The sequence below is a fragment of the Dendrobates tinctorius genome, unplaced genomic scaffold (assembly GCF_039654945.1).
Source record: "Dendrobates tinctorius isolate UK_male_01 unplaced genomic scaffold, ASM3965494v1 ptg000095l, whole genome shotgun sequence".
Classification (NCBI taxonomy): Eukaryota; Metazoa; Chordata; class Amphibia; order Anura; family Dendrobatidae; genus Dendrobates; species Dendrobates tinctorius.
Window position 1 is genome coordinate 16,117,076 of NW_027361763.1, and position 17,406 is coordinate 16,134,481.

Below are 17,406 nucleotides of genomic sequence, written 5' to 3' on the forward strand. Positions count from 1 at the left end.
TGGAATTTAGGGGTTTGGGTTAGAGTTAGGGTTAGTTAAGGGGGTTTAGGGTTAGGGTTAGGGTCAGGGTCAGGGTTAGGGTTGGGGTTTGGGTCAGGGTTAGGGTTAAGTATGGTTTGGTTAAGGGTTAGGGTCAGGGTTAGGGTCAGGATTAGGGTTAAGTATGGTTTGGTTAAGGGTTAGGGTCAGGGTTAGGGTTAGGGTTAGGGTCAGGGTTAGGGTTAGGGTTAGGGTTAGGGTTAGGGTCAGGGTTAGGGTTAAGTATGGTTTTGTTAAGGGTTAGGGTCAGGGTTAGGGTCAGGATTAGGGTTAAGTATGGTTTGGTTAAGGGTTAGGGTCAGGGTTAGGGTTAGGGTTAGGGTCAGGGTTAGGGTTAGGGTTAGGGTTAGGGTTAGGGTCAGGGTTAGGGTTAAGTATGGTTTTGTTAAGGGTTAGGGTCAGGGTTAGGGTCAGGATTAGGGTTAAGTATTGTTTGGTTAAGGGTTAGGGTCAGGGTTAGGGTTAGGGTTAGGGTTAGGGTCAGGGTTAGGGTTAGGGTTATGGTCAGGGTTAGGGTTAGGGTCAGGGTTAGGGTTAAGTATGGTTTTGTTAAGGGTTAGGGTCAGGGTTAGGGTTAGGGTTAGGGTCAGGGTTAGGGTTAGGGTCAGGGTTAGGGTTAGGGTTAGGGTTAGGGTCAGGGTTAGGGTTAGGGTTAGGGTCAGGGTTAGAGTTAGGGTTAGGGTTAGTTAGGGTTTAGGGTTTGGGTTAGGGTTAAGTATGATTTGGTTAAGGGTTAGGGTTAGGGTTAGGGTCAGGGTTAGGGTTAGGGTTAGGGTCAGGGTTAGGGTTAGTAAAGTCATGGTTTGGGTTAGTGTGAGGGGCCACCTAATGTTGGAAAAAAACGCAAACGCGGTAAAAACGCACTAAAAACGCATACAAACGCATAAAAACGCTGCGTTTTTTTCATGCATGCTCATAAAAATGCTTGAAAAAAACGCAGCAGTTGTATGCGTTTTTTCAATGCGTTTTTTTGCGGGAAAAACGCGCTGCAAAAAAAAGCAAGTGTGAAACTAGCCTTAGTGATCGGACCCAAAGAGTGGTCGTAAATGGCTGCACATCCAGTTGGAAGAATGTCTCAAGTGGGGTACCACAGGGCTCTGTCCTGGGCCCTGTATTGCTCAACATCTTTATCAATGATTTAGATGAAGGAATTGAGGGTAAACTGATTAAATTTGCTGATGACACAAAGCTAGGAGGGATAGCTAATACTAGAGAAGAGAGAGAGAGGATTCAAAAAGATATAAATAAACTGGAGAAGTGGGCAGCAACTAACAGAATGGTTTTTAACAGGGAGAAATGCAAAGTACTACATCTGGGAAATAAAAATGAAAAAAGCATATATAGAATGGGAGGAATAGGTCTAAGTGACAGCACATGTGAAAAAGCCTTGGGTATACTAATAGATCACAGACTGAATATGAGTCAACAGTGTGATGCAGCAGCAAAAAAGGCAAATGCAATTCTAGGATGTAGTAACAGAAGCATACAGTCTAGATCACGTGAAGTCATTATTGCCCTCTACTCCTCTTTGGTCAGACCTCATCTGGAATATTGTGTCCAGTTTTGGGCACCACATTTTAAAAAAGACATCAACAAACTGGAGCAAGTTCAGAAAAGAGCGACCAGAATGGTGACCGGTCTGCAAACCCTGTCTTATGAGGAAAGGTTGCAGGATTTGGGAATGTTTAGTTTACAAAAGAGAAGACTGAGAGGAGACTTAATAGCTGTCTACAAATATCTAAAGGGCTGTCACATTGTAGAAGGATCAACTTTATTCTCATTTGCACAAGGAAGGACTAGAAGCAATGGGATGAAACTGAATGGGAGGAGAACAGATAAGATATTAGAAAAAACTTTTTGACAGTTAGAGTGATCAATGAGTGGAACAGGTTGCCACGAGAGGTGGTGAGTTCTCCTTCAATGGAAGTCTTCAAACAGAGGCTGGACAGACATCTATCAGCCATAGTGGCAAACTCGTTCCTTTAAGGAGAACAGGACTTTCACTAACTGGTCTGCAGTATCTTGTTGTGTTCTGCCAGACAGAAGGGAGATTAAGAGTTAATGATTGGGACTAGCCCGGAGTGAGAGGTGTTAAGGTGTAGGGACAGAAAGTTTCCTGTCAGGACATAGAGAATAGGGCTCTCACTAATTGGACTGTAGTGCTGGGGTTTGATAAAGGAACAGGACTATTCAAGGCAGAAACAAGTAAATGTGAAAGATGTTCAAGAAGTAAAGAGACTGTGGGAAAGAAAATATTAGAGAAATTATGCACCCAATGTCTATTTCACACCGTTCCCTCCAAGTGGCTGTTTAGTAAAAGACTGTTTATTTTGGACTAGTAGTCTCTCTCATTGAACTATTCAACATCTGATCCTTGCCAGCCGAAGACACTGGCCTCATGCAGTCTGCAAGGGCATAGCACCATTTAGACAAAGTCTACACACCCAGCTAGGACCCCCCACTTTCAAATAACGTGCCAGGGCATGAGAGACGAGCGCAATGCACACAGCTACCGCCCTGCGCCACATTACATTCCCACTCTCCATGTTCTGGAGCAACAACAGCATGGAGAACATTATTCTGTAGTACTGAGCAGTGTAGATGTGAATCCAGCACTGGGGTGAGATAAACACTATCTAGAAAGCAGTCTCTTTCTCTCCCTTTCTTTCTTTCTTTCTTTCTTTCTCTATTTATCTCTCTTTCTTTTCCTCTCTTTTTCACTTACTCTCTTTCTCTCCCTTTCTGTCTCTCTTACTAGCTCTCTTTCTCTTCCTCTCTTTCTCGCTTTCTCTCTTTCTCTCCCTTTCTTTCTCTTTTTAACTCTCTTTCTCTTCCTCTCTTTCTCACGCTCCCAATACCTCAGTGATGTAGCAGTCTGTCTTATTTTGACCAAGATGGATTTTATCAATTTTTTAGAGTGAATAACGAAATCAGGAGATGTGGCTCATAACTGGAGAAAGAAGTAGATTTCTCTTATAGGATGTATTGTAAAAATTTCTCACGTTCACCTGTATTATTGATTTATGTGAAGATTGTTGAAAAGACACTACTCATAGCTGAGGTTTTGCTACAGTAGCACCTAGTTTAGAAAAATCTTACCATCAGCACAAATGTTTCTCCTGTCTGCAGAGAGTTTGCTACATTGTATCACTGCTGGTGCAGTAAAATGTTTTCAGTCTGTTCTAGCGTATTTCCCGCGGCAGGGAGTTGCGGAATTCCCGCTGAAATTTCCGCGGCAATTCCGCAACGTGTGCACATAGCCTTAGGCTTCAGCAGTGAACTAGAATGTTTCCATTCACTCGCAGCAAGCAGAAATCAGAGTAACTCTAAGGCCGGGGTCACACTTGCGTGCGCAATGTGAGAAACTTGCGCAAGTCTCTCGCTTCAATACGAGGCACTGCTGCCGGCCCTCAGGTCCGGAGTGTGCGGCTGCATGTATTTCTATGCAGCCGCACACTCCGGTCCTGAGTGCCAGGTAATGATACGAGAGACTCGCATTGCACCCGCAAGTGTGATCCTGGCCTTAGAAGGACTCATCAGATAATGTTGCATTGTCTCACGTCGGGTTCTCGAGAGTTGTGGCAGAGCGGGAGCCAGTACGGCAGTAAATCATGATTCATTTGGAGTATCAGCACTTACAGATTGCCGCTCTCTTCTATTATCAGAGTGATTGACGCAGTCTTTTACTAAAAATAAAGAACTTCTAGCTCCCCAGTTGACCAATTAAATGGTTTAATTCCCTGTTCTGTGATTTGGAGTGACAATAATGAGCTTTCTCCTGACAGCACGTACAGCAGCTCAGACTTTGTGACAAAAGAGAGAACATCTATCGACATTTCTACTTCTTAAAAGATTTAAAAAATTCTCTCTCGCTTTTTCCGCCTTTCTTTCTTTTTATTTATATTTTTTTATTTTTTTTTCCACCATCCGGATAATTGTTACCTTTGCAGTCAGGTGTGCCGGAGGCGGTGTGGGCAGATGCATTCAGCGAGCGCCACGTACACTGTATCCTCAAACCATCCAGCAGCTTGTCTGCCCGTCTCTTATCTAATGTACCGCACGGCTCAGATCCCAGCATGACTATTGACATTTACTGGGTAGAAGGGTTTAAAAAATAAAAACGCAAAACAGGTGCAAGAATAGTTTGTAAAATGAGCGGAAAGCTATAATTCAAGGGTTCGTCAGAGAATCAGATCAGATAAATGGGGGTCCGGCACAGATGAGCTGATTCCTGGTTCTGCGCCAGCAAAAAGTGCACAGTGTATGGGGATGGAACAGCGAAGCTTTGCACCTTGTGTAGTGGCCACTCTCAAGTATCACAGTTCAGACCTTCATTGACAGTTGAACTGCAGAACCTGGGAACGACCACTAAACAATCTATGGAGGTGAGGTGTCCATCTCTACTCTGCAAACTTCTGAAAACCTCTGTACCACGTTTATCAGCTGATGAGTTGGGGTGCCAGAAGTCAGATCCCCAAGGATCGGTCACCAATATATCAGTCTTGGAAAAGGCCAAAGAACACAGCAAGGAGATCCATTTTTGCTTCAACAACTATAGCAAAACCTTCACCTGTGTTGAATTGATCACCAGAAACGTTGTAATACCATAATGGATATGGTTGTGTCCAGCCATCTGGTCAGTCTCAATAGGAACCTTCACATCGATCAAGTGTAGGGAGATGGACCGGGCTAGTGGTACCTCTCATATCAGGGCCGGAACTATTGTGGTTGTCACCATTGTTGCCTGGGGGAGAGCTTTCTGACCTGGACAGACCTTTGCACCTGACTACAAGGGGTGGGTCAGAGATAAAAGGGACGGAGCGCTCCAAAGCAGCAGGAGAAGGTTGACTCACTCTCTGCAGCACGACGCCAGGAGACCAGTCTGCATTGCCCACTATCATCCCACGCGCAGACAGACTGTGAGCAGCACGTGACTGTGTGCCCGCTCACCTCCGGTACTGAGGCGACGTCCTGTACCGTCCCGCTAACTGTAGGCGATGAGCTCTGTAGGCCTGACCGGGAAAAACGCAGTTGGCCAGCATATCCCTGCCGCTGACCTCCATCCTTCTATGCCGGCACCACAGACACCTCCACTACTGACACTTTGCTCCGAGACTACAAGGATACACCTAGGAGAGCCAGGATACGTCACGGCTGTCGGGAGACAGTGCCTCACGTTCCTCCAGGACCAGGCCAGAGACTTCACGCGTCACTTACAGCGCAACCGCGGAATCTCCAAATCTCCGGAAACATCAGACTGATAAGTTTACCCGTTTATTGAACACTTATTCTCGTTTTGAACCTTAACCTCCATACCTCCCTTATTCTCTCCCTGCGTGGAGTATCCCCCGCATTAAATACCGGTTATCTCTTGATCTGCCTCCTGCTTGTCACGGCATCCCGCGTTCCTGCTTGATCTCATACTTGGCGTAGTCGGCAGGATGCATTCTAACAGCATGGAGGAGGCATACTAAGCAGTTGGCGGCGGCCCTAGGCCCAGTATTTCCCTGGGGGCAATGTTGAACAATCTCCCTCAGTTTGTTGGGAACAGTATCATGTTATGGAGCTGGACTGAATGCATTAGGGGGATGATGAGAATGCACCCCATGACCCTTGCATTGGAAGCCAAGGTGGCCATAATGGCGTTAGATGGAGAAGCTAGAGACTCAGTTATGTTATTACCCCCTTGAGAACAGGACACCTTTAATAAGGTGCTGCAAAGTTTGGAAGAGACCCATGGTGACCCCACGGATGTAGGGAAGTTGAGGATACGTATATTTAGTCATATGCAGAGGGAGGGGGAGACTGTGACCCAGTACATGAATGCTCTTCAGGAGTTACACACTGCTATCATCAGAAAAGACGGCATAGGCCCTACTGACGTAATGCTGCGGGACCAGTTGGTCACGGGCTTGCGGGATGTGCTGACAAAACAGGCGCTATGGGTGCGCTTGCGGGTGAACCCTCGCCTGACCTTTTCTGAGGTAAGAATCGAAGCACGCACACTGGAACAAGAGCAAGGGATGACAGTCCCGGTAGGGAAGGTCCAGAGTGGAGAGGTAACTGTAAACAAGATCACCGAACCCCAATGGGTGGAAGAATTGCGGAAAGAACTTCAAGATATTAGAGGGGAGTTGACTGAGGTAAAGAAGTCTGGGGGTACCCCGAATCTGCCAGTGGGCAGAGATGACCCGGACCTCAGAGGGGAATCAAAAATGTTCTGTCAACAGAGACCCCTCACCTGCTTTAATTGTGGAGAGATTGGACATTTGGTTAGAGAGTGTCCATGTAGCGGAAGACCCCAACAACGTCTTCCATTAAACTAGAAAGCTCCGAGCCTGGGGGACGCTGCCCGGAACCTGAACAGTCACGAGAGAGTAGTAGAAGTCCCACAAATCTAGTCTCAACATGCCCTTTGGTCTGGGCCAAAATGGACGGTGAGCAGTACGTTGTCTGGTGGATACTGGCTCACAGGTGACTACGATGCCTGAAACCTATTTCCGGAGACATTTTCCTGAAGCAATGTGACCTGAGTGGGGCCCGGTGATAAAGTTACCAGCTGCCAATCACTTACCCATTCCAGTCGCAGGAGTGATGTGGATGCAGATAACTATTTGTGGCAAGGACCTGGGATGAAAGTGTGTGGTGCTGAACCATGAAGAAGGAAGTAATGGACATGCCGTCACTCTGGGGATAACTGTCCTAAAGGAGTTCGGGAGCCTCCTCGTCAGTGAACCCTCAGATGCGATTCTGAAGCAGTGGAGCCCGCAAACTCACCAGAGGAAAGTGTTCCAACAATTGATCCGCATGGCTCAGGCTCAAGAGTCCTCCAGTGACGGGGGGACATTGGGAAAAGTGATCGTTCCAGCCTCAGCCAAACTTGTTCTGCCGCCAAGGCAGATCGTACTTACCCTGCCCGTCTGGGCTCGCACACCGCTGGAAGGGGTGAGATCCAAATTGAGCCTTCTATTTCGGAGCAACTACCTCTCGGGCTCCTTGTGGCCCATTTGCTAGCCATTGTTCGTGATGGAATGGTTCCAGTACGCTGTGTAAACTTAAGAGAACAAGACATCATGATTTCCTCTAGGAGTGAAGTAGCTCGGATTATGGGTATGCCAGAAGAAATTATACCACCTCAGGCTGTACAACTGACGGTAATACAGGGAGACCCTTGGACAGTGGCGGTGGATTCTTCTCTGGCACCAGAGCCCTTGTATATTCAGGAAGGACGACAGATATTGGAACAGATGCGGGCAGAGCTGTCCAATCTTACTTTGTCACAGTTCCAGCAGGTGGTGGCTCTACTGGGACGATATCGGGACGTATTCGCACGTCATGAGGATGATTTTGGCTGCACTACAGCCATCACCCACGAGATACCAACGAGAAACGCTACTCCCATAAAAGAGCGATACTGACCAATTCCTCCACAACTGTACCAAGAGGTGAAAATAATACTTAGCCAGATGCTGCAGAATGGCGTCATGTCACGGCTGCGGCGGTAGCCGCCGCTGCCAGCACTCACCCGTCCTCCCCTCGCGCTGGTTCCGCCTCCTCCTCTTTCCCGTCCTCCTGGCACCGACGGGCCATGTGCACTCGCTCTAGGGCGCGGGCGCGCGCCCTGAGGGTTCCTTAACCCTGCAGCGCCCACCCAGAGCTGTGAGGCCACCAATGAGAGCTGTGCACAGGCTATATCAGGCGTCTCCAAGATGGTGGAGACGCCTGATTATCGTGTGCCTTGCCTGCGGTGCTCTGGCCGGGTTGCAGGAGCCTTCCTGTAACCTTCCTCCTATTCCTGCCTTGTTCCCGTCTGGTACTCTGTATCTCCGTCCTGTACCTCAGAGCCCAGTTCTGTGTTTCATATCCCCGTCCTGTACTCCAGTGCCCCGTCCTGTACTCGGTGTCCTGTCCTGTACTCTGTTTCTCCGTCCTGAACCCCAGTGTCCAGTTCTGTGCTCCGTATCCCCGTCCTGTACTCCAGTGCTCTGTCCTGTACTCAGTGTCTTCGCTCGGTACTCCAGTGCCCAGTCCTGTACTCCGTATCTCTGTCTAGTACTCCAGCACCCAGTCCTGTACTCCGTGTCTCCGTTCTATACCTTGACCTGCACTTCCTACCCCGTTCTGCATTCTATCCTCAGTCCTGTACCTTTCACTCATCCGTACCTCCTGTGAGCCGTCCCTCTTGGCACCGGCTGTCGCGGTTCTGACCTCTGCGGTCCTGCCCCTAACGATCCCTGTATAGGGGTCGCTTATCACCTGGCGTGCTCGGCCCAGGGGCTCCAGATCCGCGACCCAGAGGGTCCACTCTTGGACGTTGTCCGCTCCTGAACGTCACACGTCATAAGGGAGAGTCAAAGTCCGTGGGCTGCCCCTATAGTGCTAGTGAGGAAAAAGGATGGCACACTACATTTTTGTGTGGATTATTGTAAGCTCAATGTTAGGTGTCGGATTCCTGCAGCTGCACAGCAGGAATCCAGAGCCATACATCCAGCAGTCTCCCATTCCTTTCCGACTGTTCAAGGACCTGCACAGCAATCTCGGCGATCCAGGCGCCCTGCTCAGACCAGCTCTCTGGGTCTGGTTGTTGCTGCCACCTCTGGACCAGAAATGGTAGGGCAACCTGCTTTGCAGGAAACCACTCCAGAGGCTAAGTCCTCTCGTCGCGCTACTGGGCATGCCCACGAGACGATCTCCCAGTGGAGGTCGGGGGTCACGTGCTCAGATCCTTCTCCTGATCTGATTGGCCCATCTCAGGGGTCTGGAAGGTCCCGGAAGCGCATGGCTATAAATGGCCCGCATGGCCGCTCGGCCATGTGCTAGTATAGACTATACTTGCTATGTGTGAATGGTGACGGATGTATGATTCTGGTGACTGACTCATAAAATCCCTTCCCTCTGATATTACGTATGTGGTTAGGGAGTTAGAGTTATAGTCAGCGCCAGTCAGTGGCAAGCCATACGCCACAGTGCATACCGCACCGCTACACTAGCGTCCGATAGTGTTATGCCTCACGGCACTGTCATGCAGTGGCAGTAGTGACCGCCGCGCTGCAGTTAGCAGCACTTACCGGCGTCCGCGATAGCGATGCTGCACGCACGGTAGGTCAAGATGGACACCGACCTCTGCCTTGGGCCGTGTCCTTTGACCATATACCGTGTGTGCACGCCAGCTGAGACCTGTGAAGCTAACAGGCTCGGCGTTTAAGCTTTATTTATACTAAAGCACCTCAGTGAGTTTAACAGAGTCCGCTCTGTGCACCCCGGGTGACGTTTAACCCTAGCGCAGTACACCGCTATATAGCGAGTCTGCCATTACTGAGCAGCAGTTGTTACACCTACTGCATGGTGGACCCCGGACGTCGAACGCACTTCCTATTATTTATATTTAGTGCGCTCCGCCGTCCCTAACACTCAATGCCTGTACATATCCGTTACTCAGAATTGAAGATTCCTTGTCGACGTTGGGGAAAGCCAAATTTTTTTCAACGTTGGACCTCGCCAGCAGATATTGGCAAGTGCCGATGACGGAGCAGGACCGGCCCAAGACAGCCGTTATACTCCCAATTGGTCTGTTTGAATTCAATCAGATGCCGTTATGGTTAGCCACTGCTCCTGGAACATTTCAACGGCTAATGGAGGGGTGCTTAGGTGATTTAATCTTCGAGGCCATGCTCATCTATTTGGTTGACATTATGGTTCAATCAATCAATCAAATTTATTATCGCCAAGTACATATTACATATATACAAGGAATTCTTTGTGGCAAAGAGGCAACATAATTTATAACAACCGATACAACAAGTAACATCTAGCAAGACAGATACAGTATATAGTCTACACATGACGATTTAATTGTTGAACAGAGAGTGGATAGAAGCTGTTCATATGGCGGTTGGTGCTGCATTTGGGGACTCTGAAGCGACGTCCTGAAGGGAGTAGTTGGAATGAGGAGTGTCCCGAGTGAGAGGGATCGGATGAAATTTTCGATGCGTGGGATCGAGGTAGTTTATGCCGCTTCCTTAGAGGGCCATCTACAAAGACTGGAACAGGTGCTAAGTAGCCTTCGGAGACATGGACTAAAGATGAAAATTCAGAAATGTCATTTGTTCCGCACCCAAATTGAGTACTTGGGTCATGTTGTCTCTGCTGAAGGAATAAAGCATCCTGAGAGAAAATTGCTGTGGCTGGCCCACACTGGAGACGGTGAAGGATGTCCGAGCCTTCTTGGGACTGACAGGGTATTACCAGCGTTTCATGGAAAATTTTGCCCTCATAGTGAATCCACTGCTGGAACTTTTGAAGAGAATGCCCTCAGGGGCAAAGAACTGGACCATATGTTGGGGAGAACGTCAGGAAAAGGCCTTTCAGGATCTGAAGAGGGTACTGACAAGCCCTGGTATTGGCTTATGTGGACTTTTCTCAGCTGTTCATTCTCCACACTGATGGGAGCCTGCATGGACTTGGAGTTGTGTTGTCACAAATACAGGACGGGAGAGAGAAGGTGATCACTTATGCGAGTTGGTCCCTTCATGATTCCGAATGAAATCCGGGCAACTACATAGAATCGTAGAATCATAGAATCGTAAAGTTGTAAGGGACCTCCTGGGCCATCTGGTCCAACCCCCTGCTCAAAGCAGGATTCGCTAAATCATCCCAGACAGATATCTGTCCAGCCTCTGTTTGAAGACTTCTATTGAAGGAGAACTCACCACCTCTCGTGGCAGCCTGTTCCACTCATTGATCACTCTAACTGTCAAAAAGTTTTTTCTGATATCTGTGTCTCCTCCCATTCAATTTCATCCCATTGCTTCTAGTCTTTCCTTGTGCAAATGAGAATAAAGATGATCCTTCTGCAATGTGACAGCCCTTGAGATATTTGTAGACAGTTATTAAGTCTCCTCTCAGTCTTCTCTTTAGCAGGCTAAACGTTCCCAAATCCTGCAACCTTTCCTCATAAGACAGGGTTTGCAGACCGGTCACCATTCTGGTCGCTCTTTTCTGAACTTGCTCCAGTTTGTTGGTGTCTTTTTTAAAATGTGGCGCCCAAAACTGGAATCAGTATTCCAGGTGAGGTCTGACCAAAGAGGAGTAGAGGACAATAATGACTTCACGTGATCTAGACTGTATGCTTCTGTTAATACATCCTAGAATTGCATTTGCCTTTTTTGCTGCTGCATCACACTGTTGACTCATATTCAGTCTGTGATCTATTAGTATACCTAAGTCTTTCTCACATGTGCTGTCACTTAGCCCTATTCCTCCCATTCTATATATGGTTTTTTCATTTTTATTGCCCAGATGTAGTACTTTGCATTTTTCCCTGTTAAAAACCATTCTGTTAGTTGCTGCCCACTTCTCCAGTTTATTTATATCTTTTTGAATCCTCTCTCTCTCTTCTCTAGTATTAGCTATCCCTCCTAGCTTTGTGTCATCAGCAAATTTAATCAGTTTACCCTCAATTCCTTCATCTAAATCGTTGATAAAGATGTTGAACAATACAGGGCCCAGGACAGAGCCCTGTGATACCCCACTTGAAACATTCTTCCAACTGGATGTGCAGCCATTTACGACCACTCTTTGGGTCCGATCACTAAGCCAGTTATGAATCCACCTAACAGTTGCCTTGTCCATTCCATACTTAGTCATTTTTTCAATAAGGATTGTGTGAGATACTTTGTCAAATGCTTTGCTGAAGTCAAGATATACTATATCTACATCATTTCCCTGATCCACCCAATCAGTGATTCTGTCATAGAAGGAAATTAAGTTAGTCTGACATGACTTATTAGTTACAAACCCATGTTGACTCTGTTTAATCACTTGATTCTTATCCAGGTACTGACATACATGTTGTTTAATAATTTGTTCAAAGATCTTTCCTGGTATAGAAATCAGACTCACCGGCCTATAGTTGCCTGGGTCCACCTTCTTCCCCTTTTTGAAGATAGGAACAACATTTGCTCTTCTCCAGTCTTCTGGGACTTCTCCCATTCTCCACGAATTTTCAAAGATTATGGAGAGCGGTTCAAAATTTCTTCTGCTATCTCCTTCAGTACTCTGGGGTGTAATTCATCTGGACCTGGAGACTTGAATTCATTTAGGTTAGCTAAGTGTTTTCTCACTATATTTCTGTTTATAGTTATCCTGGATTCTTCTATTCCTTTAATAGGACAGTTCCTTTAAGTTAGAGCTGCTGCCATTGGTGTGAGCTATGACAGAGAGGTTCATGGAGTACTTGTCTGGGTCTGAAGTACTGATGCGTACTGACAACAACCCACTGGCACATGGAAATGCGAAGCTGGGAGCTCTGGAGCAACGATGGGTAGCCAGAATGGCAAAGGTTCGGTTTAAGATCGCTTACAAAAGAGAGACTGAGAATACTCATGCTGATGCCTTATCCAGGGTGAAACATGCAAAACCTGGATGATGCAGGGATGAGGAATTAGAAGATGAGGAGACCCCCAAGTTCCAGAACTCTGCCAGGATGGTGTTGGCTACGCAGGAGCAGGCATAAGTGCTGGCTTGGGGAAGTATCTTGGGGCAAACACGTGATGAGTGGGTCCGGTTACAACAGGAAGATGGGTAGCTTGCCCTAATGAGACAATGGGTGACATCAAAGAGACTTCCCAGTATAGAAGAAAGAATTGCCCTCTCTCCAGAGACCCTACAGATTCTTCGAAAGAGGGAACGTCTCCAGATGAAGATTGGATTGTTGTACCGAAAAGTCCAATTACAAAGGGAGTTAGGAGTCACCTGGCAGGTGGTAATTCCAGAGACGCTACTGCTAAAGGTGGCCACAAAGGCAAATGAAAGCGGAGTATGTTTTGGGCAGGAAAAGACATTCCAGTGGTTGCAACAGTTGTTTTACTATCCTCGGCTGAAAGCTCTAGTTGAAGAGACTTGTCAGTTCTGCTGAACTTCTGAGTTAGCAAAACCACCAGAGCAGAGAGCTCCCATTCAAACTATCGTGTCATCTGTCCCTCAGAAACTGTTAATGATAGACTATCTGACCATTGGGCCAGCTCATCAGGGGTATGAACATTGCCTGGTGATGGTGGACCACTTCATGAAGTTCGCCGTCGTAACCCCGACTCGAGATCAGACCGCAGAATCCGCCGCACAGGCCATCTGCAAAAATTTAATTCAGGTCTACGGTAGTCCAAAGCGTATCCATTCGGACCAGGGGGCCTGCTTCCTAAGGAAAGTGATGGAAGAACTACATTGAATGTACCAAATTGAGAAGTCTCGCACCACGCCGTACCACCCTCAGGGAAATGGAGCCTGTGAACGGTTCAACCAAACGTTATTTCAAATGCTGAGGACTCTGGAGGAAGACTGGAAGGCCCGGCGGCCTGACTACGTAGCCGAATTAGTTTGGATGTACAATAATCGGGTACACCGGACTACCGGGTAAACACCATACACCTTGCTGTTTGGTCGTGCAGGGAAAGAGATCACCAATCTAGAGCTGGACCCAGAGAGGACTACCCACGGACAGGGGTGTCCACTTGGGTCAGAGAACATCACCATCGTTTACAGACTTTGCATCGTCTGGTGCAGACCAGATTTCAACAGTTGGAGCATGCAGAATGAGCTCCGCTACGGGGGACAGATCTCCAAGTTGGCGACCGAGTATTGGTGCAAGAAAAGCGCCCTTAAAACAAACTGGAGAACCGGTGGGAGAAAAATCCGTATTGGGTAAGACGGCGAATCGACTCTTAAGGTACTGTATATGAAATTCAGCCCAATGGGCAGGAGGGTCTAGCTACTTGAGTGGTCCACCAGAATATGCTTCGGCCCTGTCAGTCAAAAAATCCTGTTCAATAGGATGGGATTCCAAATGCTCCTGAAGTATCTCCACCAGTTGTAGTAGAATGTGAAGAAGGAAGATGACTGAGCGCCCACCTGAAGATTTACGGGAGGGACAAGCACCTGAAGTCCTCTAAGAAATTGCTCTGGTAGGAGCCAACACTCCATCACTCGCTCTTATGCAACCTGACTCGACCACTCTAGGTGACTCATCGACTCCTTCTGACTTACGGTGCTCCGAGCAAGCCACAGCTGGAATAGCCCCCAATCCTTACAATCAGAATCAATTTGTTTGGCGGCAGACTGTTCAAGAAGAAAGAAAAGAAGACTGTCAATGCTTTTTACCAGAACACTCGCCCGTGGAATAGCGAGCAAAAGGAGAGGGGGAGTGTAGGTAGATGGACCAGGCTAGTGGTACATCTCTCATATCAGGGCCAGAACTATTGGGGCTGTCACCATTGTTGCAGGGGGGAGCACTTTCTGACCTGGACAGACCTTTGCACCTGACTGCAGGGGGCGGTTCAGAGATAAAAGGGACGGAGCGCGCCAAAGCGGGGTCTTTGGCGGGATGACAGATTGCGCAGCAGGAGAAGGTTGACTCACTCTCTGCTGCACGACGCCAAAAGACCAGGCCACATTGCCCACTATCATCCCACACGCAGACAGACTGTGAGCAGCACGTGACTGTGGGCCCGCTCACTTCCGGTACTGCGGAGACGTCTCGTACTGTCCCGCTAACTGTAGACGGTCTGCACTGTAGGCCTGACTGGGGGAAACATGCAGAGTCAGCCAGCATATCCCCGGTGCCTGATGCTGACTTCCATCCTTCTACGCTGGCGCCACAGACGCCTCAGTCACTGACACTTTGCTCCGGGACTACAAGGCTACACCTAGGAGAGCCAGGATACGTCGTGGCTGTTGAGGGACAGTGCCTCATATTCCTCCAGGACCAGGCCAGAGACTTCACGCATCACTTACAGCGCCACCGCGGAATCTCCAAGCATCCATCCTCCGGAAACATCAGACTGATAAGTTTACCCGTTTATTGAACACTCGTTTTGAACCTTAACCTCCATACCTCTCTTATTCTTTCCCTGTGTGGAGTATCCGCTGTATTAAATACCATTTAACTCTTGATCTGCCTCTTGCTTGTCACTGCATCCCACGTTCCTGCTTGATCTTATACAAGAAGCAACAGTCTGAATGGGAAATGACAACACGGCATGGTTCAAAGAAGAGCAAGGGTCAGGCAAGGCTGCATCCTATCACCAATTTACATGCAGAAGATATTTTCAAGAATGCCGGACTTGTCGAAAAAGAAGATGGAATCAGAATTACTGGACAAATCATCAACAATACGCAGACAATACGACATTGATAGCAGCAAGAATAGATGGGATGAAGGACTTAGTACAGAGGGTCAAGAAGGAAAGCTTCGAACATGGGACTCCTTCGCAACACAAAGAAGACATTAACCTTGGCCAAGTACGACTGGGACCCATTTGAGATGGACGTCTACGAACTGGAAGTTGTAAAGACTTCAACCTACTTCAATTGATGATCACTCATGATGATGCGACGACACCAGAAGTCAACTGGAGAATAGTGATGGGCAAATCAATAATGAAATCAGTAGACAAGGTCTTCAAATCGAGGAACATTTCACTGACGATAAAGACATGGCTCGTACTCGAACATAGCATGGACTTTTCTGGTGTAACATACAGGTGTGAAACCAGGACGATAAGGAAACAGGAAAGAAAAGCAATTGATGCTTTCAAAACGTGGTGCTGGATGTTATCAATATCATGAATGATAAGAAGAACCATCAAATCAACCTTGTCAATCTCGGAAACAATGAAGCCAAACATGTCATTTGGAGCAAGGATCACCAAGTTATGACTTGACTACTTTGGAAGAAAAACAGCCGCAATCAAACGGATTTTCTTGAATTTAAGTGAAAACAATTATTAAATTCAGCACAGAAAGGTGTGACGAGATATCAAGGTAACATTTTGACCCGAACACGGGTCTTTATCAAACTTCACTTAGGTAAAAGAGGAGTAGCTGAGATGAGCCAGAAGTAGACAAGAACAAAGGGAATAGAAGTCCTAGCTGGGGCTTAATGTATTGGCAGAGCAGGCGCCATCTGTTGTGGTGGCTCTTGAAGCAATGACTCCAGCAGCAGTCCACTCCTTGTGAATCTCCATCAAATTTTTGCATGGCCTTTTCTTAGCAATCCATTCAAGGCTGCAGTTATCCCGGTTGCTTGTGCACCTTTTTCTACCGCACTTTTTCCTTCCACTCCACTTTCCATTAATGTTCTTGGATTCAGCACTTTGTGAACAGCCGGCTTCTTTAGCAATGACCTTTTGTGGCTTCCCCTCCTTGTGTAGAGTGTCAGTGACTGCCTTCTGGACATCTGTCAGGTCAGCAGTCTTCCCCATGATTGTGGAGCCTACTGAAACAGACTAAGGGACCTTTATAAACTCTTAGGAAGCCTTTGCAGGGGTTTTATGTTAATTATTCTAATTTACTGAGATAATGACTTTTGTGCTTTCATTGGCTGTAAGCCATAATCAACACTAACAGAAATAAACACGTGAAATAGATCACTCTGTAATGACTCTATATATGAGGTTCACTTTTTCTATTGAAGAACTGAAATAAATTCACTTTTGGTTGATATTCTAATTTAGTAAGAAGCTTTTAGCTTTTATACTGAGATATGTGGCACAAGATTAGAATCTTTAATAAATAAATAAATACATTTTGTGACACTCTGTAGGGAGATGTTTATGCTGTATGCGCCTGTATGGGGCCACCCAGTGGTTGAAATGTGAAATGCAGCCTGCCAAGGATTTGGAGTAATGTGGATGTGTATTGTCCTGTGTGTAAGTTCTTACCTGGGTATTCGGGGAGGGAAATATTGAAAGTCGTGCCTGGTCTCCAGACAGGGGTGGTCCATGAGGCACTGGTCATGTAATCAGCTTTCTGCAGCCCTTTATTATAATCTCGCATTCATTAATGCTAATCAGAAAATGTAATAGCTTTCTATGAGGGGTTGGGACGCCCACCAGCGGCGCCTTCCAATAACTCTACTACACTCGGCTCCAGCAGACCAAAGCTTAGAAATGTATTTGCTCAAAACTTTCTACGGCTAATTGTTCTCCGCAACCAATTTAGTCTTTTGTAATAAATCAGCCCCATGTCGGCAGAAAGGCGCATTGATCATTTACTACCTGGCGAATGGTCTGATGGGCACTGCCGCTGCCATGTGAGTCTGCATTTCTCTAACTTTTATGAGGAACCAAGCAGAAAATAGTTTCCTGATTGGTGTTGTGGGGACTTGGGAGCACACAGCCGAGCGCCACGGTGAGAGAACTCACCGTTCTGGGGACAACGGGGACAGCCGGTAATTCCGACATGTTGCGTAGAGATAACAAGAGAATGACAGGTGGGAGACTGACTGTACGATAATAATGTCGCTGGTGTCCAAGGACAGACCTACTAGACTTCAGGTGTAATTAACCACTAAGGGAAGGCACTCCCCAACAC